Source organism: Schistocerca piceifrons, chromosome 9 (assembly GCF_021461385.2).
Source record: "Schistocerca piceifrons isolate TAMUIC-IGC-003096 chromosome 9, iqSchPice1.1, whole genome shotgun sequence".
Classification (NCBI taxonomy): Eukaryota; Metazoa; Arthropoda; class Insecta; order Orthoptera; family Acrididae; genus Schistocerca; species Schistocerca piceifrons.
The window spans coordinates 191,043,336-191,069,738 of NC_060146.1; the positions used below are offsets into that span (position 1 = coordinate 191,043,336).

At 42.4% G+C, this 26,403-nt stretch overlaps 1 protein-coding gene and 1 pseudogene across 1 annotated transcript in view; both read right to left on the reverse strand.

Moving 5' to 3' along the window:
* LOC124717355 (echinoderm microtubule-associated protein-like 2) overlaps positions 1–26,403 on the reverse strand; it is a 655,376-nt gene that overhangs the window by 457,742 nt on the left and 171,231 nt on the right. The window lies entirely within an intron of this gene.
* Positions 17,125–17,242, reverse strand: LOC124717653 (annotated as a pseudogene).

The window sequence follows — 26,403 nt, forward strand, 5'->3', positions numbered from 1 at the left end:
TTACCGCAGAATGTGCAGTCTGAGAGAACCTCGTACATATCATTCCTGTACGGTTCAGTAGTCTTACTACTTTCCACGGGCGATTCTCCTGAGCTCCAGCCTGCTCTTCACGATTACTAAATAATGGTTCAGGTCTGTGTCTGCACCTGGTACGCTTGTAGTCCAATATCTGTAATCCATCTGGAATCTTCTCGTGTCTCCGTGTCTTTCCAGTACAGTCGCTCCTTTTGTCTGTACTGACACACACACAGTTAAGGAGGTGCTCTACAAGCCTGCATTCGGTTATTTATCAGCCAACGGTAAGACCGTGGGTCTTTTCACGGTGTATAGTGAATGAATGTATATTCTTGCCCGTGCATCTGAAAGATGTACACAGCGTCGAAAACAGGTGTCTCACGGCGAAAATAAGACAAAAAGTCCTATAATCATATGCCTGGAACAAAATCTAGTTGCGATATAGCCCATGTTACTTACGTCGACATCGGCCAATAGTAAGTGGTGCAGGTGCTCTTCGTGTTGACGGTCATTGCTCATTTTTTACTGGTAATGTGGGCAGCGAGATGGATACAAGGCATCATATTTGTATTTCTAGGAATGTGTGGCTAGGATTTGTGGGTAACATACTCAAAGCGTCACTTATTTTACCGGAAAAAAGTAACACGTGCTGCTTATTACCAGTTTTAGAGCGACAAGTTACCACCCATATTTGGGATGTAGTTTATGCCAGCCTATTTTCTATGCCTGGCACGAAATGAATGCTTTATGAGCGGTGAACCTCCTCGTTCCTTACATTATCAGTCTACCTAAATTTCAACATTATAATGTAGCACCACATCTTAAATACTTCGATTCTCTTCTATTTCAGTTTTCCCATTGTCCGTGATTCTCTACCATACAAATCTATGCCTCAAACGTACATTATCAGCAACTTCTTCCTTAAATTTAGGCGAATGCTGGACACTGGTATATCTTTCTTGGCCAGGAATGCCATCTTTGTCTGTGCTGGTCTGTTTTCATGTTGTCCTTGATTCGTCCGTCATGCACCACTTTGCCTCTAACGTAGCAGAATTCCTTAGCTTCGTTTATTCTGGTGTCATCAATTTTGATGCTACATTTATTCCTGATTTCATTTCTGCTACTCCTCATTAGTTGCGTCTTTCTTCAGTTTACTCTCAATCTATATTCTGCAGCTATTGTAAACTTCCATTCAACATATCCTGTAATTCTTCGTCAGTTTCACTGAAAGTAGCCATGTCATCAGTGATTCTTATTATTGATATTCTTTCGCTATGTGTTCTAATTACACTCTTGAAACTTTCTTTCATTTTCATCATTGTCTCTTAGATTTAGGAATTGAACAGTAGGGCGAAAGACTGCATCCCTGTATTACGACATTTTTAATAGAAGCGTTTCGTTATTGGTCTTCCAGTCTTATTATTACCCATTGGCTCTTGTAGGTGATATGTGTTATCTGTCTTTTTCTAAAGCTTACATCTCTTTTCCTGAGAATTTCGAACGTTTTTTCTAGACTGACAAATTCTGTGAACGTGTATATTTCTTTACGAAAAAGGGGATTCTCACCGTGACGTTCATTTCGCAAAGAAATGCTCCATACGATCTTCATGCGATAACCACTTTGCAACGCAAGCTATATCAGATGATGTAGGGTTTTTGAAAGAGTCTTCGTGAAAACATCTTGTTGTTGTTGCTAAACTCAAAGACAGGCTTGATGCGCATCTCCACGCTAGATTATCCTCCGCCGGCCTATTCATCTGTGCGTAACTACCGCAACCTATTTCCATTTGAATCTCCTTACTGTGCACAAGACTTGGTCCCTCACTACAATTTTAGCCGCCCCCCTCTCACACTTTCTTCCATTAACAAAATGACAGATACTTGAGGCCTAGCGACATGCCCCAACAACTCGCCATTTCTTTTGATCAAGTTGCGCAATATGTCTATTTTCATCTCGATTCACTTCTCTCTTCACCGGTTATGTGATGTTGCAATCTAATGTTAAGGATTTTTGTTAACTGAACCTTCCGTCGGTTCGTGGTAGTACAACATTATAATAAATGAAAAGCGCTAGATTGTTTTTGTTCTACAGTATTACTTTCATTGTGTTAACCGGTTTTCGGATTACAAAGCCATCTTCACACATCTACTGAGTATTGTCACCAAAGGAGTTACAATGTTTGTAAATAACATTGGAATAGAAGTTACACGTCTAGACTGCGGCAGAAACAATAAATAACATCTTTACAATGTGGTGGCAAAGCAAAGTAAAAAACAAAAAATTGAACAGTAAATAAATAAAAACGGAGTAACAGGAAAAACTTGAAACAAAACGCGAACAGTAAGCCTACATAATAGTTTATATTAATAAACAAAATCAATAAAATAAAATAAAATTAGTACTGACAAGGCTACTTCAGCAGTTACACAAGATGGAATGAGATACACAAACCAATTAAAAGAAGAAAAAATTATCGGCGTAACTACAGAATATATAATGAACTTAACCAATATCAATAGATACACAGAAACGAATAAACACAGGAAAATTGAGGAGTGTGAGGGAACGTACAGTAAATGCAATCTTTGAGAATGTGGTCGTACTGCATTTTGAAGGGTAAAAAAAAGGGGCTAAACAATACACAAATACAAAAGGAGCAAACGGGAAAAAAATTAACGTTTTACTCAAAACTGTGACTATGTAACAGTTTGCATTAGATAAATGAACCAAGTAAAATAAAAACAATTCTTGGTGAGACAACTCCAAGAGGTATTAAACAAGGAAAGTAACGCAAGTACCAGTTAGAAGAAAGCCTTAACAATTGAAACTAAAGCCCATATGGATTACATAGACAACTTCAATAAAATAAAAGAACTTTATGAATACAGAAAAATGGGATTATGTAGAAAGAGACATTGTGGGAAGTAATGAAAAACAGAGAGAATTATGTGAAGTGTAGGAGAGAGGAACTGTTAGGCTGTGTCTGGTCGTTGTCAACAAACATCTAGCTCAGAGTCCAGATCTGATCCTAAATGACTTCCCATAATCCTCTCTCTTTTTCATTACTTCCCGTACTGTCTGTTCCTACATATTCCCATTTTCCTGTTTTCATTAAGTTCTTTTATTTGATTGAAGTTGTCTATGTAATCCATATGGACTGTAGTTTCAATTGTTAAGGCTTTCTTCTAACTGGTACTTGCGTTACTTTCCTTGTTTAATACCTCTTGTAGTTGTCTCGTTAAGTATTGTTTTTATTTCACTCGGCTCGTTTATCTAATGCAAACTGTTACACAGTCAGTTTTGAGTAAAATGTTAATTTTTTCCCCCGTTTATCCTTTTGTAGTTGTGCATTGTTCAGTCCCCTTTTTTACCTTTTAAAATGCAGTACCACCTCACTCTCAAAGATTGCATTTTCTGTATGTTCCCTCACACTCCTCCACTTTCCTGCATTTATTCATTTCTGTTTATCTATTGATGTAGCTTAAGTTCATTACATATTTTGTAGTTGCACTGATAATTCTTTCTTCTTTTAATTGGTTTGTGTATCACTCTCCATGTTGCATATCTCCTGAAGTAGCCTTGTCAGTACTAATTTTATTTTATTTTATTGGTTTTGTTTATTAATATAAACTGTTATGTAGGCTTGCTGTTCCTGTTTTGTGTCAAGTTTTCCCTGTTCACCCCACTTTTATTTATTTACTGTTCACTTTTATTACTTTTTACATTGCTTTACCACCACATTGTAAATATGTTATTTACTGTACGTTTCTGCCTCGGTCTAGACGTGTAACTTCTATTCCAATGTTATTTACAAACATTGTAACTTCATTGGTGACAAAACTCAGTAAATCTCTGAAGATGGCTTTGTAAGACGAAAACTGGTTAACACAATAAAAGTAATACTGTAGAACGAAAACTAGTGCTTTTCATTTATTACGGGTTTTTCTTTACCATGAAAATTTAGATACTTCTACTCTCTTTTTAATTGAACTGTTAATCACCCTAGTTTCACTTTCTCGCAAGACCGCACGTTACAGAAACACTTACAGCAAAGACTTCGTACCGTTTAAGTTTAATTTCACTGTTAAAGAATTTCTCCTTTTCAGAAAAGTTCTTACTACTACTGCCAGCCTGCATTTTACATCCTTACTGATACCGTTCCTCAAAATCGCCTGACTTAGTTCGAGTAGACTCCGTTACTCTTGTTATGCTGTTGTTGATGTTCATCTTACAATTTCTTTTCAAAACACTATTCATTCCGTTGAACTGCTCTTCCTAGTCCTCTAATAGAACTACAGTGTCATGAACAAACTTCAAAGTTTTTTTTTTATTTCTCCTTGAATTTCTTGTTGGTTTCCGTTACTACATGCTCGGTTTTTTAAAGTACGCAATGGTCCCACCACTTACGTATCTAAACGTGAAGTGGGCGTGTGTTGTCGCAAACGTTTAGACGCGACTTCTGCCCTTCGCCGTTTATGGCTCATCAAACTTTTTTTTCAGTCATCGGTCTTCTAACTGGTTTGATGCGGCCCATCAACGAACTCCTCTCCTCTGCTCACCTCATCATCTCAGAGTAGCTCTTGCAACCTACGTCCTCAACTATTTGCTGCTCAAACTAATGCTCCGCAAAGAAAAACTAGACAGAAGGGTCACGAAAGTGAGAGCCACGCTCAGGGTGTGAGGTTTCTCGTGTGGAAAGCTGCAGACATCACTGCGCGACGATGCCGATGTCAGCGAGCTACGTTGGCTGTAAGACACACGGACTCCTACGTGTGGAGATGGTCTAGTGCGTGACGTAACCTCACCGAGCAAAAAAATTACGTCAGCGCCAGGATAGATCACTCGGCGAGGAAGACAGACAACAACGTTCTTCAGGCACATCATATCCAGCTGCAGCGTCAGATGCCGTTGGAGCTACCCGATGGCGGGAATGTTGATTGCTGCGGTTCACCGGCTTGTGTTGTATACGCGGGGCACCTGGTCATTATTCGAGGTTACTGTTATTGATTACTAGATTCTCAGAGTAATCTATATTAATGCGCATCTGGTATCTGGTTGAGATAACCGTACGCTTGTTCCATTTAGGGTAGTAGTCGTGTTCTTCGAATGATGTTTTGGTACTTGCTGAGCATTGAAAATGAAAATGCCTTTACATGTGGTGCTGTTGTTTTGTGAATCAAATAAAGACTAGTGCAGCAGCGTACTGTAGAGTCGCAAATTTTGTTTCTCAGCACATTCCCCAAATGGTGTAGGTGTTTCATGCTAAATTTTCTACTGAAATATCATCGACATTCTGATAACGATGCTTCCATTGTTCCCACTAATGACGTGATCGTTGGCGGAGATCTAAGAGTTCCTATGCATAGTCATAGAGCTTTCTATTGTTGGCTCAGCAGCAAGCGATACATACTACGTACATCTGTCGCAAGATTCGTATCCTATGTGTTTCCCGTCCCGGCACGAAGTACACTACTGGCCATTAAAATTGCTACACCACAAATATGACGGGCTGCAGGAAGAAGATGCTGTGATATGCAACTGATAAGCTTTTCAGAGCATTCACACAAGGTTGGCGCCGGTGGCGACACCTACAACGTGCTGACATGAAGAAAGTTTCCAACCGATTTCTCATACATAAACAGCAGTTGACCGGCGGTGCCTGGTGAAACGTTGTTGTGATGCCTCGTGTAAGGAGGAGAAATGCGTACCATCACGTTTCTGACTTTGTTAAAGGTCGGATTGTAGCATATACCGATTCCGGTTTATCGTATCGCGACATTGCTGCTCGCGTTCGTCGAGATCCAATGACTGTTAGCAGAATATGGAATCGGTGGGCTCAGGAAAGTAATACGGAACGCCGTGCTGGCTGGATCCTAACGGCCTCGTATCACTAGCAGTCGAGATGACAGGCATCTTATCCGCATGGCTGTAACGGATCGTGCAGCCACGTCTCGATCCCTGAGTCAACAGATGGGGACGTTTGCAAGACAACAACCATCTGCACGAACAGTTCGACGACGTTTGCAGCAGCGTGGACTATCAGATCGGAGACAGTGGCTGCGGTTACCCTCGACGTTGCATCACAAACAGGAGCGCCTGCGATGGTGTACTCGACGACGAACCTGGGTGCTCGAATGGCAAAACGCATATTTTCGGATGAATCCAGGTTCTGTTTACAGCATCATGTTGGTCGCATCCGAGTTTGGCGACATCGCGGTGAACGCACATTGGAAGCGTGTATTCGTCAACGCCATACTGGCGTATCACCCGGCGTGATGGTATGGGGTGCCATTGGTTACACGTCTCACTTTGAATAGTGGACGTTACATTTCAGATGTGTTACGACCCGTGGCTCTACCCTTCATTCGATCCCTGCGAAACCCTACATTTCAGCAGGATAATGCACGACCGCACGTTGCAGGTCCTGTACGGGCCTTTCTGGATACAGAAAATGTTCGACTGCTGCCCTGGCCAGCACATTCTCCAGATCTCTCACCAATTGGAAACGTCTGGTCAATGGTGGACAAGCAACTGGCTTGTCACAATACGCCAGTCACTACGCTTGATGAACTGTGGTATTGTGTTGAAGCTGCATGGGCAGCTGTACCTGTACACGCCATCCAAGCTCAGTTTGACTCAATGCCCAGGCGTATCAAGGCCGTTATTAGGGCCAGAGGTGGTTGTTCTGGGTACTCATTTCTCAGGATCTATGCACCCAAATTGCGTGAAAATGTAATCAAATGGTTCAAATGGCTCTGAGCACTATGGGACTTAACTTCTAAGGTCATCAGTCCCCTAGAACTTAAACCTAACTAACCTAAGGACATCATCACACCCATGCCCGAGGCAGGATTCGAACCTGCGACCGTAGCGGTCGCACGGTTCCAGACTGTAGCGCCTAGAACCGCTCGGTCACGCCGGCCGGCAAAATGTAATCACGTGTGAGTTCTAGTATAATATATTTGTCCAATGAATACCCGTTTATCATCTGCATTTCTTTTTGGTGTAGCAATTTTAATGGCCAGCAGTGTATATTTAGAACGTTTTACACTTGCCTTTGACATGGATTCTTAAATCCAGTCTAGTCGTCGAATATGGGGTGTCTAGGAAATCTGCTTTCTGTGATCGCTAGGCAGCGTTCAAACAAATCGTATTAATGAGTTTCATTACAAAAAGAAAAGATTACAATACTATCTGTGAGTTACACAGCTGTGTCGCAAGCAGAGGACGACAGAAAAAGAAAGAAATGTGCTCAGTACAACAATTCGGAAGTCCATGTTACATAGACAGTGCAAGCAAGTGATAAGAGCTGACGCTTCTATCCAAGTCTTGAAACTGCTATAGAACCGTGATCAGTCGGACGCGGCGCTAATGTCCTCTTCGCATAGGGGCCGCTGCTGTAGCGTTGTCGTCCTGGAAATGGGTTGGTCAGCGTGCGACTGGCTGACGTCTTCTCACAGCCGTCTCCGCTATATCGTTCCCGACTGGCGTGTCGGCGCTTGACTTTACGCCGTAACGTGGATTACGTGATGGGACCACTGAAGTTCATTTTCTGTATGAAGGGCTAGACATCTGATGCATTCTTTAAAGGCAATCTGGAGCTTATCTACTTATACGACTTCAATCATTTTCAGTTTGAGTCACGAGTATATACTGGCTGCCGACTTACTAGGTGAAATGGTAAATCTGTTCAGTAATCAGTGTCCGAAGTGATGTAGTGTTCCGCTAAAGTTATTTTTAACAGCCTCCAAGAAAGCGTCAGTAGCATAAATACACAGATCGTCAGCGTATTGGAGTGTACTAATCTATGTGACAAAATAGTCATAGGTCACAGGTATAAACGTTAAACTGCCGCGTGGTCTCAGGCGCCTTGTCACGGTTCGCGCGGCTCCTCCCGTAGAAGGTTCGAGTCCTCCCTCAGGCATGTGTGTGTGTGTTGTCCTTAGCGTTAGTTAGTTTAAGTTGTAGAATGAAATTTTCACTCTACAGCGGAGTGTGATGCTGATATGAAACTTCCTGGCAGATTAAAACTGTGTGCCGGACCGAGACTCGAACTCGGGACCTTTGCCTTTCGCGGGCAAGTGCTCTCCAAACATGGCTCACGCGCCGTCCTCACAGCTTTAATTTCGCCAGTACCTCGTCTCATACCTTCCAAACTTCACAGAAACTCTCCTGCGAACCTTGCAGAACTAGCATTCCTGGAAGAAAGGATATTGCGGACACATGGCTTAGCCACAGCCTGGAAGATGTTTCTAGAATGAAATTTTCACTCTACAGCGGAGTGTGCTGAGACGAGGTACTGGCAGAATTAAATCTGTTAGGACGGGGTGTGAGTCGTGCTTGGGTAGCTCAGTTGGTAGAGCACTTGCCCGCGAAAGGCAAAGGTCCCGAGTTCGAGTCTCGGTCCGGCACACAGTTTTAATCTGCCAGGAAGGTTCACATCAGCGCATACTCCGCTGTAGAGTGAAAATTTCATTCTAGAAACATCCCCCAGGCTGTGGCTAAGCCATGTCTCCGCAATATCCTTTCTTCGAGGAGTGGTAGTTCTGCAAGGTTCGCAGGAGAGCTTCTGTGAAGTTTGGAAGGTAGGGGACGAGGTACTGGCGGAATTAAAGCTGTGAGGACGGGGCGTGAGTCGTGCTTGGAGAGCACTTGCCCGGGAAAGCCAAAGGTCCCGAGTTCGAGTCTCGGTCCGGCACACAGTTTTAATCTGCCAGGAAGTTTTGTAGTTTAAGTTGCATTAAGTAGTGTGTAAGACTAGAGATCGATGACCTCAGCAGTTTGTTTCCATACGAACTTAACACAAATTTCCAAAGTAAATGTTAAACAACAAGAGGGAGACAAGTGATCAACGCTCCAGCCTGTGAGAAAAAAGTATCGCATCCGATCAACCAATGAGCACTCTCACTCTATATGCAGACTCTGTAGCGTACAGAGAATAGAGTAGTGCGGAGAACTACAGCAAACCCGTCAGCGGGCTGAAGAGCGCATTAGCAATGTAAAGTTTCGTACGGACGATATTCGCTGAAGGGGAGCGGAAGAGTCCGAAACAGAGTCTCCAGCTGTAAACAGCCGTAGCCCTGGTGACATGGTTCTCTCGGCGCGCAGTCGCTGCCCCGGGGTCACCTGCTGGCGCGGAAGTTGCGCACGCAGCGTCACGCATCACGCATCCGCCCTTGCGTGACGCATCGCGCGCGCCAACGCCCACGCACTTTGCCGTCTGGCTGCTCTAGCCTGCCCCACAGGCAGAGCTGGGAGAGGACTCGCTGCTGCTCACCAACACATCTCTCTCTCTCTCTCTCTCTCTCTCTCTCTCTCTCTCTCCGTGCGTATGTGTGTGTGTGTGACGTGGCCGGCCGCTGTGGAAGAGCGCTTCTAGGTGCTTCAGTCCGCAACCGCGCTGCTGCTACGGTCGCAGATTCGCGTCCTACCTAGGGCATGGATGTGTGTGATGTCCTTCGGTTAGTTAGGTTAAACTGACAGCACCAGAGGTTGTACAGAGTTTCAGGGAGAGCATTAGGAAACGACTGACAAGAATGGGGGAAAGAAATACAGTAGAAGAAGAATGGGTAGCTCTGGGGGATGAAGTAGTGAAGGCAGCAGAGGATCAAGTAGGTGAAAAGACGAGGGCTAATAGAAATCCTTGGGTAACAGAAGAGATACTAAATTTAATTGATGAAAGGAGAAAATACAAAAATGTTATCAGGAGAAAGTAAACTGGCTTTCTACGGATCGGAGCATGGAATGTCAGATCCCTTAATCGGGCAGGGAGGTTAGAAAATTTAAAAAGGGAAATGGATAGGTTAAAGTTAGATATATCGGGAATTAGTGAAGTTCGGTGGCAGGAGGAACAAGACTTCTGGTCAGGTCAATACAGGGTTATAAATACAAAATCAAATAGGGGTAATGCCGGATTAGATTTAATAATGAATAGGAAAATAGGGATGCGAGTAAGCTACTATAAACAGCATAGTGAACGCATTATTGTGGCCAAGATAGATGCGAAACGCACGCCTACCACAGTAGTACTAGTTTATATGCCAACTAGCTCCACAGTTGAGGAAGAGATTGATGAAATGTATGATGAGATAAAAGAAATTATTCAGTTAGTGAAGGGAGACGAAAATTTAATAGTCATGGGTGACTGGAATTGGATAGTAGGAAAAGGGAGAGAAGGAAATGTAGTAGGTGAATATGGATTGGAGGGAAGAAATGAAAGAGGAAGCTACCTGGTAGAATTTTGCACAGAGTATAACTTAATCATAGCTAACACTTGGTTCAAGAATCATAAAAGAAGGTTGTATAGATGGAAGAATCCTGGAGATACTGGAAGGTGTCAGATTATATAATGGTAAGACAGAGAATTAGGAATCAGGTTTTAAATTGTAAGACATTTCCAGGGGCAGATGTGGACTCTGACCACAATTAAAACTGAAGAAACTGAAAAAAAGTGGGAAATTGAGGAGATGGGACCTGGATAAACTGAAAGAACCAGAAGTTGTAGAGAGCTTCATGGAGAGCATTAGGGAACGATTGACAAGTATGGGGGAAAGAAACACAGTAGAAGAAGAATGGGTAGCTTTGAGAGACGAAATAGTAAAGGCAGCAGAGGATCAAGTAGGTAAAAAGAAGAGGGCTAATAGAAATCCTTGGGTAACAGAAGAGATATTGAATTTAATTGATAAACTGAGAAAATATAAAAATGCAGTAAATGAAGCAGGCAAAAAGGAATACAAACGTCTCAAAAATGAGATCTACAGGAAGTGCAAAATGGCTAAGCATGGATGGCTAGAGGACTACTGTAAGGATGTAGAGGTGTATATCACTAGGAGTAAGATAGATACTGCCTACAGGAAAGTAAAGAGTCCATTGCAGAAAAAGTGCATGAATATCAAGAGCTCTGATGGAAACCCAGTTCTAAGCAAAGAAGGGAAAGCAGAAAGATTGATGGTGTATATAGAGGGTCTATACAAGGGCGATGTACTTGAGGACAATATTAGGGAAATGGAAGAGGATGTGGATGAAGATGAAATGGGAGATGCGATACTGCGTGAAGAGTTTGACAGAGTACTGAAAGACCTGAGTCAACACAAGGCCCCGGGAGTAGACTACATTCCATTAGAACTACTGACGGCCTTGGGAGGGCCAGTCCTGACAAAAATCTACCATCTTGTGAGCAAGATGTATGAGGCAGGCGAAATACCCTCAGACTTCAAGAAGAACATAATAATTCCAATCCCAAAGAAAGCAGATGTTGACAGATGTGAAAATTACCGAACTATCAGTTTAATAAGCCACGGCTGCAAAATACTAACAAGAATTCTTTACAGACGAATGGAAAAACTGATATAAGCCGACCTCGGGGGTTATCAGTTTGGATTCCGTACAAATGTTGGAACACGTGAGGCAATACTGCCCCTAAGACTTATCTTGGAAGAAAGATTAAGGAAAGGCAAACCTACATTTCTAGCATATGTAGACTTAGAGAAAGCTTTTGACAATGTTGACTGGAATACTCTCTTTCAAATTCTGAAGGTGGCAGCGGTAAAATACAGGGAGCGAAAGGCTATTTACAATTTGTAAAGAAACCAGATGGCAGTTATAAAAGTGGAGGGGTATGAAAGGGAAGCAGTGATTGGGAAGGGAGTGAGACAGGGTTGTAGCCTATCCCCCATCTTATTCAATTTGTATATTGAGTAAGCAGTAAAGGAAACAAAACAAAAATTCGGAGTAGGAATTAAAATCCATGGAGAAGAAGTAAAAACTTCAAGGTTCGCCTGCGATATTGTAATTCTGTCAGAGACAGCAAAGGACCTGGAAGAGCAGCTGAACGGAATGGATAGTGTCTTGAAAGGAGGATATAAGATGAACATCAACAAAAGCAAGAAGATGATAATGGAATGAGGTCGAATTCAATCGGGTGATGCTGAGGGAATTAGATTAGGAAATGAGACGTTTAAAGTAGTAAATGAGTTCTGCTATTTGGGGAGCAAAATAACTGATGATGGTCGAAGTAAAGAGGATATAAAATGTAGACTGGCAATGGCAAGGAAGGCGTTCCTCAAGAAGAGAAATTTGTTAACCCCGAGTATAGGTTTAAGTGTCAGGAAGTATCTGTATGGAGTGTAGCCATATATGGAAGTGAAACATGGACGATAAATACTTAGAGAAGAAGAGACTGGAAGCTTTCGAAATGTGAATGCTGAAGATCAGATGGGTAGATCACATCACTAATGAGGAGGTATTGAATAGAATTGGGAAGAAGAGAAATTTGTTGCACAACTTGACTAGGAGAAGGGATCGGTTGGTTGGACACATTCTGAGGCATCAAGGGATCACCAGTTTACTATTGGAGGGCAGCGTGGAGGCTAAAAATCGTAGAGGGAGACCAGGAGTTGAACACATTAAACAGATTCAGAAGGTTGTAGGTTGCAGTAGGCACTGGGAGATGAAGAAGTTCGCACAGGATAGAGTAGCATGGAGAGCTGCATCAAACTAGTCTCTGGACTGAAGACCACAACAACACAACAAGTAGTTCTAAGTTTAGGGGACTGATGACCTCAGATGTTAAGCCCCATAGTGCTTAGAGCCATTTGAACCACTTTGTTTACACGCGACGTGGCTTGCGGAAGAAGAAACCCGAATTTTGGAAACTGTTATTCGTGACATACTTTGGGTGGACAAAATAATATGAACACCTACCGTATCCACGACATGTATTTATTTATAAGAAGTTGGGCCACGATTGGCTTTGAGAACAGCTGCAAGTCTCCGCGGAATAGGTTCGATCGTGTCTGAGTAGTTTTCAACGGAATACTCACCCATTCTTCTTCCAAAACATCCGCCAGTTACTTCAACGATGTTGGGGGCTGGAAATCTGCTCCTCACTCTCTGATAGTGACGTTGAGGTCTGGCGAAGAAGCTTGATAATATTATGATGCTCCACATTCTGGTGCTGATGCTGAATCTTTTTGGCTGTACGCTACGGTCGCAGGTTCGTATCCTGCCTCGGGCATGGATGTGTGTGATGTCCTTAGGTTAGCTAGGTTTAAGTAGTTCTAAGTTCTAGGGGACTGATGACCTTAGAAGTTAAGTCCCATAGTGCTCAGAGCCATTTTGGCTGTACGTGTGTGTACTGGCGCAGTGTACTGGCGCATCTTGAAATATGGAAGTGTTTGGCAGCAATATGCTAGTCGTAGTAAGCACAACATTGTCGAGGATGTCCAGATATTCGCAGTATTCCGGCCTGTGAGGCTAATGTTAGGACCACGTGAATACCACGATATATCCGCCAACGGATATAACGGAACCTCCCAACGTATGACTGTAAAAAGCAGACAGGCCGGACCATAAGCTTCTTTTGGGATTCTCCATACATTAAACGGTCGTTTGCAGGAAACAACGTAAACGATGATTCATAACACATTCTTCCAGTCATCAAGGATCGAGGTTTTATGATATTGGCACCGCTTCTTTCGCAGTTTCGCGCTGGGTTCCGTTATTAAGGGTTTCGCAGTTGCACCTTCCATGATGTTAGAGCCTTCTGAAGCTCCCGGCGTATTGTTTTTATTACCAAAATTACACGAGTGAAAGCTGAATTCTGCAGTCACTTTTGCCGCGGTTATTATATGTTGTCTGGCCCCAATCCATTTTAATGCTCGTCTGCCTGTGGCAGTTAACTTCGGCTTTCGCCCTCTATTCCTCTTCATCAGTGATGTTTTACCGCGTTTTGTGTATGTTAACATTGGTGTGGATACTGTCGCCCGTGAAACGTTAAACAATTAAGCCGTTTTCTTCACATATGCTCCGGTAACAGGGCACCAGCAATTTGCCATTTTTCGAAGTCTTAGCGATTACATATTTCAGCGATCACTTGTGTTAACTGTCGCAGAACAAAGCGTATAAGACTGCAAGATAACCTCCGAGACTTGGCACGTCAACTGTTCACTCCAGCCTCGTCGCAGTAGTTACACGTACGCAGTGGTACCAACTTGAAAAAAAAGTTTCTAATGGCTCTAAGCACTGAGGTGATCAGTCCCCTAGACTTTGAACTACTTAAACCTAACTACCCTAAGGACATCACACACATCCATGCCTGAGGCAGGATTCGAACCTGCGACCGTAGCAGCAGCTCGGTCCCGGACTGAAGCGCCTAGAACCGCTCGGCCACATCGGCCAGCCAACTTGCAATAAGACGTACTACACTGTATGGTTTTTCGTATTGTTTTCTGTGTAAGTGCATCATAAAGGTAGCGGATCATCTGATCAACATGTCTTGGCTAAACAATAAAATTCGAGAAAACTGGCTTTAAGCAAAAGCATTGTCATTGCTTAAAAAATGGATTACAGCAAACTTGAAATTATAGGGTTATCAGTATGGTAAACACTGCCTACAAAACATATTCAGGTGTATTAAATAACAAAATAAATAAAAGATGTCATTTACCACCTTGAGCTATTGGTAAATACTTAATTCATGCAAAACAGTTTCGACCGACTGGCCCTCATCAGGTACCTTAAAGTATTCACAGGGCTGTCCATGAATCCGTAAGAGTACGACGGACTGCAGATCTCTTCTGAATAGCACGATTGCAAGGCATTCCAGATATGTTCAATAATGTTCATATCTGGGGAATTATGTGGCCACTGGAAGTGTTTAAACTCAGAAGAGTCTCCGTGGAGCCACTCTGTAGCAAATGTGGACAATTGGGGGGGGGGGGGGGGTTGCATTGTCCTGCTGGAATTGCCCAAGTCCGTCGGAATGCAGAATGGACATGCATGGATGCAGGTGATCAGACAGTATGCTTACGTACGTGTCACCTGCCAGAGTCGTACTTAGACGTATGAGGCCTCCCATATCATTCCAGCTGCCACGTCCCACACCATTACAGAGCCTCCATCAGTTTGAACAGTCCTCTACTGACGTGCAGGGTCCATGGATTCATGGGGTTGTCTCCTTACCCGTACACGCCCACACGCTCGATACAATTTGAAACGAGACTCGTCCGACCAGGGAATATTTTCCAGTCATCAACAGTCCAACGTCGGTGTTGACGGGTCCTGGCGAGTCGTAATGCTCTGTGTCATGCAGTCATCAAGGGTACATGAGTGGACTTTCGGCTCCGAAAGCCGGTATCGACGATGTCTCATTGATTGGTTCGCACGCTGACACTTGAAATCTGCAGGAATTTGCGGAAGGATTGCACTTCTGTCACGTTGAACGACTCTCTACAGTCATCGTTGGTCCCGTTCTTGGAGGATGTTTTCCGGGGAGCAGCGATGTCGGAGATTTGACGTTTTACAGGATACCTGATATTGAGAGTACACTCGTGAAATGGTCGTACGGGAAAATCCCCACTTCGTCGCTACCTCGGAGATGCTGTGTCCCATCGCTCGTACGCCGACTATAACACCACGTTCAAACTCACTTAAATCTTGATAACCTGCCATTGTAGCAGCAGTAAGCGATCTAACAATCACGCCAGACACTATTTCTCTTACATAGGCGTTGCCGACAGCAGCGCCGTATTCTGCTTGTTTACACATCTCTGTATTTGAATACACATGCCGATACACGAGCTTCTTTGGCACTTCAGTGTAAATTACATCATCAATCAGTTATAACATGAATGAGTACACAACGTAGCACTGTTCTCATAGACTGATGATGTACTTTATATTATGATATGATAAGTGTGCCTAATTAATAGTTTCATGATTTGACAATGATTTTATATTCCGTCTGACATGAAACTATAAATACTTCTATGACCCTGATGATGTTTAGTCGACCGAAGCTGTTTGGGTGAACACAGAAATTTTTCAGTTGATCAAGGCGACAATATGACTTTTTCCATTATATACGACCTGTGGAACACCACCTCCTGAAAATATAATGCCTTAAAGATTGTTGCAGAAGTCATTCTTATATAAGAATAAACCGCCTGTCTACTGTTCGATAGCCGGCCGAAGTGGCCGAGCGGTTCTAGGCGCTTCAGTCCGGAACCGTGCGGCCTTTACGGTCGCAGGTTCGAATCCTGCCTCGGGCATGGATGTGTGTGATGTCCTTAGGTTAGTTAGGTTTAAGTAGTTCTAAATTCTAGGGGACTCATGACCTCAGATGTTAAGTCCCATAGTGCTCAGAGCCATTTGAACCATTTTAATACTGTTCGATAAATAATACAGAATGGAAGAGAATTTAGTCCACCAAGCTATCCAGCTTTCATATCTTTCACAGATTTTGAAAAAGCATTTGAGAGGTTAGATAGAGAAAGCCTGTGAAACATTATGGCAAAACCACTTAATACACTTCATCAGGAGTCTGTGTAATGGAACTTATACGTCCCCAATTACATGAAGGAAAAGACTTCTACAAATCAGAGTGTAGCAAGAGTCTACTTTATCGTGTACTCTTTTTAATGTTTATATAGACTACGCCATCCGAAAATAGAAAGAAAGAGCGCCAAAGGGGATTCATATTGATAAGTATAAGGATATGTACTCTCAACATTGTATTAATGGAAAATGCCCAGTCCATCATTTACATAAGGGGCGATCAAAAAGTTCCCGTTGTTGCAGCGCTCCCGTAGCGCGAGTCCGATGCTGATGTATAAACACTGCCATGGATGCAATGGATTAGTGCGTCATTTGTGTGTTTCTCTCGTGCGTGCGCTAAATGCGAAAACCTGAACTATCGCGCCGTTATACAAAATGCGTCCAAACAGGATCAACGTGCTGTTATTCTTTTCCTGGCTGCCCAAGGACAAACACCGATACACACCCATCCGGGAACGGAGAATGTGTATGGAGCAGTACGCCAGCTGAATACCACTGTTGTGGAATGGTGCTCAAAGTTCCATGCTGCTGCTCGACTATGTTGCAAATGCCGTAATGCAGAAGTTCAAAAGCACTTCGTCTTCAGGCCAAAAGTGGCTCATCGGGACCGTCCGACCGCCGTGTCATCTTCAGTTGAGGATGCAAACAGGAGGGGCGTGTGGTCAGCACACCGCTCTCCCGGTCGTTATGATGGTTTTCCGTGACCGGGGCCGCTACTATTCGGTCGAGTAGCTCACGAACTGGCATCACGAGGCTGAGTGCGCCCCGAAAAATGGCAACAGCGCATGGCGCCCCGGATGGTCACCCATCCGAGTGCCGGCCACGCCCGACAGCGCTTAACTTCGGTGATCTGACGGGAACCGGTGTATGCACTGCGGCAAGGCCGTTAACGCAGAAGTTACGCCAACTCAAGCGGAAGAAAGTCTAGCTTCCGCCCTATAGTGCTGATCTCTTCCAGTGCGATTATCACTCCTTCTGTCTCTTAAAAACGGGCTTGAGGGCCGATATTTCGGCGGGACCACACCACGCCATTTCCAAGTCAAACTGCAGCGGACAGGCGATGTACAGGCAAATCTGAAACCTCGGACTAATGCAGGAAAGTTAACACACACACTGAACACTACTGTCACCAAAGATGACCAAAGTCAGACACATCGATAGTGAGACTAAGAACTAGCAGGTAAGGTAACACTGACTCTGTCCCTGTCTCTTTGTTTAAACTCTGTTTGGAATCCTGCTCTCTCCCTTGTTAAAAAACAGAGGGACAGAGTCAATGTTACGCCACCTGCTAGTTGGTAGTCTCACTATCGATGTGTCTGACTTTGGTCATCTTTGGTGGCAAAACTGTTCAGTGTGTGTGTTGTCTTTCCTGCATTAGTCCGAGGTTTTAAATTCGCCTGTACATGGCCTGCCCGTTACAGTTTGCCTTGAAGATGGCGCGGTGTGCTACCACCGAAATATCAGCGGCCGCTGTTAATACTGCCGGGCTGAATTCCCGTAAGTTGTTTGAAAAGTCTTAAAAATGCTACTAGCGGCTAAAATCGGCAAATAATAAATCGATCAAAAAAAGACGTAATCAGCTACAACATAAAGATTGTCAACAAAAATTTTAAAAAACCGTAATCGCTTAATATTACAATATACTGACAACTGTAAATACAACTTTTGGCTGTCCGTTGTAAAATTTTTTGTATGTTGGTAAACCAAACATGTACTTGCGGTATTTTTGTTCTGTTTCTTTTAAGACTGCTCGTAAAATAGTATGTAAAGTCGAAAACAGCCAGTCGTAGGAGTTTTAATAAACTGAATACATGTCAACTACAGCGGAGGTGTAAGTCTTTAAATTGTCTTTTAATAACGTCTGTAGATTACGATCCTGCAGTCGTTTTTTTTTTCTGTATGGACCCCGTACTTGTCTGGACAGTGTGTTGCGGAGATTACCTCCTACTGATGTTACCGATTTTCTTTACTATTGTACTCTCGGTAGTTCGTGTATGTATGGACGTCGGGTCGATAGAATGCAATTTTGCGTGCGACTCGGTGGACCGAAAAATGATGCAGTGTACATTAAACGTATTCGCAGTTGCGAATATGGATAACGGTCAGCTATAGAATGGGATGACTACAATGAAAATTTGTAGCCGACCTAGACTCGAACCCGGATTTCCCGCTTGTCACGAGCGGTCGCGTTACCATTTTGCTACCCGTGCACTCCTCACGGACAGATCAAAACTTCCATATGTCGTCAACTATGCGTCTACATCCCGTACTCATACATTCATTATGTACACTTATGCTTATAAATTAAGAATAATACTGATACATGGTGAAAAAACGCTCTAGTGGGCGGTTTGCGGATTTAAATCAGCTCGGGGTATGACCATGAGGTACAATTGATCTGCAGTCGTCGCACGGTGACGCTGGCAGCAGTCCACATACGAAGAGGTGTGTTAGTGCATGTCAGAGTACGGTGCAGCGAGTAAGTGTGCAGACGTTTTCAGACGTGCTCATGGTGACTTTGTTGAAAATGGTTCAAAGCACATTTTGACGCCGTTATGAGGGGTAAAATACTAGGGCGAGTGGAGGCTGGTCAAACACAGGACGTCGTAGCACGGGCCCTCCGTGTGCCACAAAGTGTGATCTCAAGATTATGGCAACGATTCAAGCAGACAGGAAACGTGTCCAGGCGCTACAGTACGGGACGTCCACAGTGTACAACACCACAAAAAGACCGATATCTCACCATCAGTGCCTGCAGACGGCCTCGGAGTACTGCAGGAAGCCTTGCTCGGGACCTTACCGCAGCCATTGGAACAGTTGTCTCCAGACACACAGTCTGCAGACGACTCAACAGATGGTTTATTCGCCTGGAGAACTGCAAGATGCATTCCACTGACCCCTGGTCACAGGAGAGCCCATAAAGCTCCGTGTCAAGAACACAGTACATGGTCATTGGAACAGTGATCCCAGGTTATGTTCACGGACGAGTCCGTGTATAGTCTGTTCAGACTCGCCGGGTTTTCATCTGGCGTGAACCAGGAACCAGATATCAACCCCTTAATGTCCTTGAGAGAGACCTGTATGGAGGTCGTGGTTTGATGGTGTGGGGTGGGATTATGAATAGTACACCCCTGCATCTCTTTGACGGAGGAACTGTAACAGCTGTATCGGGATGTCATTTTTCACCAGTATGTCCGCCTTTTCAGAAGTGCAGTGGGTCGCGCCTTCCTCCTTACGGATGATAACGCACGGCCCCACTGAGCTGCCATCGTGGAGGAGTACCTTGAAACAGAAGATATCAGGCGAATGGAGTGGCCTGCCTTCTCTCCAGACCTAAACCCCATCGAGCACGTCTGGGATGCTCTCGGTCGACGTATCGCTGCACGTCTTTGAATTCCTAGGACACTTCAGGAGCTCCGACAGGCAATGGTGCAGCAATGGGAAGCTATACCCCAGCAGCTGCTCGACCACCTAATCCAGAGTATGCCAACCCGTTGTGTGCGGCCTGTGTACGTGTGCATGGTGTTCATATCCCATACTGATGTCGGGGTACATGCGCAGGAAACAGTGTCGTTTTGTAGCACATGTGTTTCGGGACGGTTTTCTCAACTTATACCAATACTGTGGACTTACAGATCTGTGTCGTGTGTGTTCCATATGTGACTATGCCATTAGCGCCAGTTTTCTGTAGTGCCACGTTGTGTGGCACCACATTCAGCAATTATCCTTAATTTATGAGCATGAGTGTATATTGCCGTACAGGTGAGACATTTCACTTGGAAGTCTGTTGCCCGGTGTCGGCCGACAAATATGATATTGCAGTGCCTGTGTTATTCCGAATTACTATGCAAAGTTCCTTTGGACATGTAGGCACTACGGCGACTACACCCGCTACGAAATACAGGGTAACAATTATTGAGCTATATGAAAAGAACGTAAATTAGTTACAAAATATGGCGTAGACACACTTTGAACCACATCTCTTCGAAATCAGTGTCACTTTGTATAATGAGGTTGAAATCATCTTCCAAAACCTTCATGTACAGTTCGGTAGTCACTGTGCCATCAAGGAATATCGCACCGATTATTCCGTGAATGGACTTTGCATACCACACAGTCACCCATTGAGGGTGAATAGACTACTCGATCGCGAAATGTGGATTCTCAGTCACCCAAATGCGCCAATTTTGGTTATTGGTGAAGCGATACAAATTAAAGTGGGCTTCGTCACAAAACTAAACCATGCATGCGCATACTACACTACTAGCCATTAAAATTGCTACGCCACGAAAATGACGTGCTACAGACACAAAATTTAACCAACAGGAAGAGTATGTTGTGATATGCAAATGATTAGCTTTTCAAAGCATTCAGACAAGGTTGGGGCCGGTGGCGACACCTACAACGTGCTGACATGAGGAAAGTTTCCAACCGATTTCTCATACACAAACAGCAGTTGACCGGAGTTGCCTGGTGAAACGTTGTTGTGATGCCTCGTGTAAGGAGGAGAAATGCGTACCATCACGTTTCCGACTTTGATAAAGGTCGGAATGTAGCCTATCGCGATTGCTGTTTATCGTATCGCGACATTGCTGCTAGCATTGGTCGAGACTGTTAGCAGAATATGGAATCGGTTGATTCAGGAGGGTAATACGGAACGCCGTGCTGCATCCGAACGGCCTCGTATCACTAGCAGTCGGGATGACAGGCATCTTATCTGCATGGCTGTAACGGATCGTGCAGCCACGTCTCGATCCCTGAGTCAACAGATGGGGACGTTTGCAAGACAACAACCATCTGTACGAACAGTTCGACGACGTTTGCAGCAGCATGGACTATCAGCTCGGAGACCGTGGTTGCGGTTCCCTTGACGCTGAATCACAGACAGGAGCGCCTGCCATGGTGTACTCAACGACGAACCTGGGTGCACGAATGGCCAAACGTCATTTTTTCGGATGAATCCAGGTTCTGTTTACAGCATCATGATGGTCGCATCCGTGTTTGGCGACATCGCGGTGAACGCACATTACACGTCTCGATCACCTCTTGTTCGCATTGACGGCACTTTGAACAGTGGACGTTACGTTTCAGATGTGTTACGACCCATGGCTCTACCCTTCATTCGATCCTTGCGAAACCCTACATTTCATCAGGATAATGCACGACCGCATGTTGCAGGTCCTGTACGGGCGTTTCTGGTTACAGAAAATGTTCGACTGCTGCCCTGGCCAGCACATTCTCCAGATCTCTCAACAACTGCAAACGTCTGGTCAATGGTGGCCGAGCAAATGGCTCGTCACAATACGCGAATCACTACTCTTGATAAACTGTGGTATCGTGTTGAGGCTGCATGGGCAGCTGTACCTGTACACGCCATCCAAGCTCTGTTTGACTCAATGCCCAGGCGTATCAAGTCCGTTATTACGGCCAGAGGTGGTTGTTCTGGGTACTGATTTCTTAGGACCTATGCATCCAAACTGCGTGAAAATATAATCATGTGTGAGTTCTAGTATAATATATTTGTCCAATGAATACCCGTTTATCATCTGCATTTCTTCTTGGTGTAGCAATTTTAATGGCCAGTTGTGTAATTCCCATCATACCCCACGACTAACCAGGCTAAGTGAACGTCCAAACACAAACTGTTCAGAAGCTATGACGATTCTATTTCATAAAGTTCAGTAACTGTCACCTTTTACATTAAATGTATTCGCAATTGCGAATATGTATGTGCATCAGCTGTATTCGCAATTGAGAATACATTCAGTGTATTTCATATCGGCTGTAGTCGCCCTAGTGCCTGTTCCTTTGGACATGCCTGCGCGTCCAAAGGAACTTTGCATCGTAACAGAGAATAACAGACGCACTGCAGCGTGGTACGAAGCAGTGCAGGCGCGGCCCTGCCGCTACCCACGGACGGTGCAGATGCCGTGGCGGCGTCCCCGTGTCGCCGGAGGAGTGATCTGCGCTACGCGACCTGCACTGGCGGCGCGGCTATCGACGCGTGCTCGCGACACGCAACACGCGCCCTGCCTAGACCACGCCCAGCCCAGGAGAGAAAGCGGTCGACACGAGGCGAGGAATGCCACAGGAGTAAGGAGCGTTGGCCACCGCAGAGTCTCGTTGCCGAGGCAGCCGACACACCAGCTGGCGTAGCTTATCATTGAGGTTAGGGCCCAGGGCAGGGTAGAGTATGAAAGCAGTCGCATGACTTTCTGCTCTTCCAGAAGTGCTCATTCAAGCGAATTCCTTGTTTCAATCGACTAAAAAAGTGAGTCTTCTGCAGTGCCTGTCGCGTTTTATTAGATCAGATGATTAGATTAATTATTCATTCCATAGACCCATAAAAGAGGGAATCCTTCTGGGTGCGGGACATGTCAGATAAACACATTACAAAAAATAGTTAGAAAAAATTGAGCTTCATTAATTTTAATGATCCTCAGTCAATAAACAGTAAAATTATGTACATGAATTAGATTTAAACTTCTAATATTTACATTTTTAATACTTACATCTCCTTTCATTAAATCCATCATTCATACATTTGCTACTTTCTTGGCTATTACAAGCAAGTATTGTCAAAAATTACAGTAAATTATTCATTTCAGTGATCCTCAGTTAAGAACAGTCAGATTATGTACAAGATTTAAAATTAAACTTCCACCATTTACTGACTTAAGAGTTACATCTGCTTTCCATACATCCATCATTCACACAGTAAGTAGTTACTTGGCTGTTACAACCAAGTATTGTCAAAAATTAAAGTATAATAGATGGTCTACTACACTTGTTGAGAAACTCATGGATGGAATAGAAGGAGTTTGCCACCAAAAATTCTTTTAAATTGTGTTTAAATTGTGCCTTGTCTGAAACTAAACTCTTAATGGTTATGGCATTATTTTCATAATGACTATCGCCTGCCACGAGTGGGTTCATCTACATATCTTTGACCAAAATATCGGGTGTTGTGAGCACTGTCTGTTGTGTAGTTCGCCATCTGAATGGCGAAAGTGTTATGAAGGACTGTCCTTTTTAGTAAAAATCGAAATGTAGTAACAGAATGTAGGAGCCAGTAACAAAATAAAGATTATTTTGTCCAAAGCAAAATTTATAGTGGACATTCTTGACGAAGGTCTCATGGTAAATTCTTGACACTCGTAAAAGCTGAAAGAATAGGAAAAGTGTCGGCCAATCGTTGAAAAGTATCTCAAGTTATGTGCTCGAGAAAATATGTACTGGGTGTCCCAAAAGATACTCTACAACTTCAGTGTCATGTAACTCGACTTGTAATTAACTTGCAAACTTACAAGGGAACATCATCAACTCGACCTCATACATTAAGGAGACATCTTCCTTGCAGTACCGTCTCCCGACTCGTAAAATTCTTCTGCTGTGCAGTCCCAAATTCCTGGATGCCATCTCACGTAATGAAACGCTTGCCCTCCAGGAAATAGAGCAGCAAGCACAATGCCTCTCAAAAACCGCTCCAACCTATTCACTTCTTCTCCCGCTTTGGACTACCGCTGTCCACCACTCCTATAACAACCTCCAAACCACCGCACAGCTCCTCCTAGCTGACAAACCTTACCTCATAGACCTACTTCATTTACTCCACCCTCAAAAACTCACTACCACAATCATACAGAACCCAGAACCTAAACAGACCCAAAATACAGTCATGAACCTACTTCTACAAAAGCCTTAGCTCCACAGAAGTATCAGTCCTTTCCAAAGGCCTGACCTGTTTGCCCCACTCCAAAATTCATTAATGCTGGACTTGATAAATACCTTCTCTCCTCCTCCTGATCCATATAGTGGAAACACTTTTTCGGCACCAACCTTACCAATCAGACTGAACTAGAGACCAATGTCGAACCCTGTCTGACTCACTTCACTCCTCCAGCTGACCATGATCTACCCCCACATCAAATCTACCATCTATCAGCAATACTTCCACTTCGAAAGCTGCCATCCATCTGGCACAAAGAATTCCCTTCTATACATCCTAGCCCCTGTTCTCATCACCTGTATAGTGACAAGCAAACCCTCTTTAAACGTACCAAGGCTCTCATTCAGGCCTTTGCAGACTGTAATTACCCCCCCCAACCTTAAAAAATAAAAATCTAATAAATTTTTCTTTTTATAAATACGCCCTATCACATCACATCTATCTATATCATCGATTGAAATGTCATTAAAACATAAAGGTACATTTCTACTGCAAACATTTTAATTTTTAAAAAAGTTAAATTTTTATATATAAATAAAAGCAAAACGATACATACTCGAAAGCTGAGCTATTTCAAGAGAACTTTGAACAATTTGTAGAATGAGAAAATCAAAAATTTAATTAAGAAAAACTAATCTATCTTGATTCTAAATCCTGCTGACAATACTAATAATAATGATTAATCATTAATGGAAATTTATGAAATCTGTGAATTAACAGTGTAAAGAAAAATTCAAAACTTAATAAACAAAAATTAATCGATCTTAGCAAACAATCTGAGGACAATACTAATAATATTGATAATGAACTGAAAACAAATCTTTAAATGATCTTCATAAAATGTGTAAAACGAAAAAACTAAAAAATTATTCTAAACTTAATAAATGAAATCAATCTTATCAATAGATCTGAGGGTAATATGAATAATATCGATAGTAAGACTTATTTTCAAAAGCTTCTAGTAGATAAATATCAAGCTTATAAACAAAAAACTATCTGTAAATTTGTTTCAGGTAACAATTTACCTGAAGACGATGTTTTAAAATCACCTAAATGAATTAACAGAAAATCTGCTTTTAAATGTAGAATAACAACTTATAACACTAATATTGTCCATAATATGGTTGAGCCACAAGAAATTTTTAATAAATTAAATGAGAAGTAATGACTAAATTTAAGAATATTTTAATACCGAAAAGATTGATTAAAGCTAATATATTTTGTTGTAATTTTAAAAGACAAGACGAAATAAAAGAATAAATTGTAAAAAGTTAACAAGTTTTATTAAGAACTGATTTAGGAGATTCTTATGAAAAATCAACAACTACCCTATTAACTGAAGTGGAAGAAATGCAAAGAAAAACTTGGGTTGTCTCTATTTAATGTTAATACACACAATCCAATTACTTGTCCTTCTTATATCTATTTACCAAAAGAAATTAAATAAAAACCTCTAATAATATAAAAAAAGATCAAAAATGTTTTTTATTCAATAAAATCAGCTTTACACCCAGCAAATTATCATGTTGAAAATGTTAAAAATTACAGAAATTTGGGATTAGGCTTAGATGTAATTTTTGAAGAAGAGAAAATTATTTTTCCTGTCCAGTTAATAGATATTCCAAAATTTGAAAGGAAGCCAAGTGTTTCAATTAATGTTCATTTTTGTCTTTCCTCTTTACCATAGAAAAAATAAACAAGAAAAATATTAACCTTTTAATTTTAGAAGAAAATTACTCTCCTTATTGTTGGACAAAAAGTATCTAGCTTAATTTGTTATCAATGAACTAAAAATGGACGTCAAATGTATCATTTTGATAGATTTTTAAGATAATTTTATTTTCAAGAAAAATTAGACAACCACGAAAATTACTGTAAAGAACATAAAGAAGTAAAAATAGGTGTGCCTCTAGAAGGTGAGAAATTCAGTTTCAAAATTATAATTATTCATTATGAATATCTTCTGTAATTTATGCAGATTTCAGATGTCTTATCGACCAAATCTTGAAAAGTCTTATATTAATAAGTATCTAAAATATATTACATTTCTGTTTAGTTATTATGTTAAATATTTTAACAATTATTTACAAAAACCTTTAACATATACCAGTAATGACACACCAAAAAAATTCGTAGAAATGTTAAAACAAGAATGTACAGAAATTGATGAAATATATGATTAAAATATTCCAGTGATAATTATAAATAAAATCAGAATAAATTTTATAAATTCAAAAAGATGAACAAGTAGAATTAATGATTAAAATAGGAATTTATCTTTCTGAATATATGAATTGCATAGAAAAATTAAAAAAGGCGATAT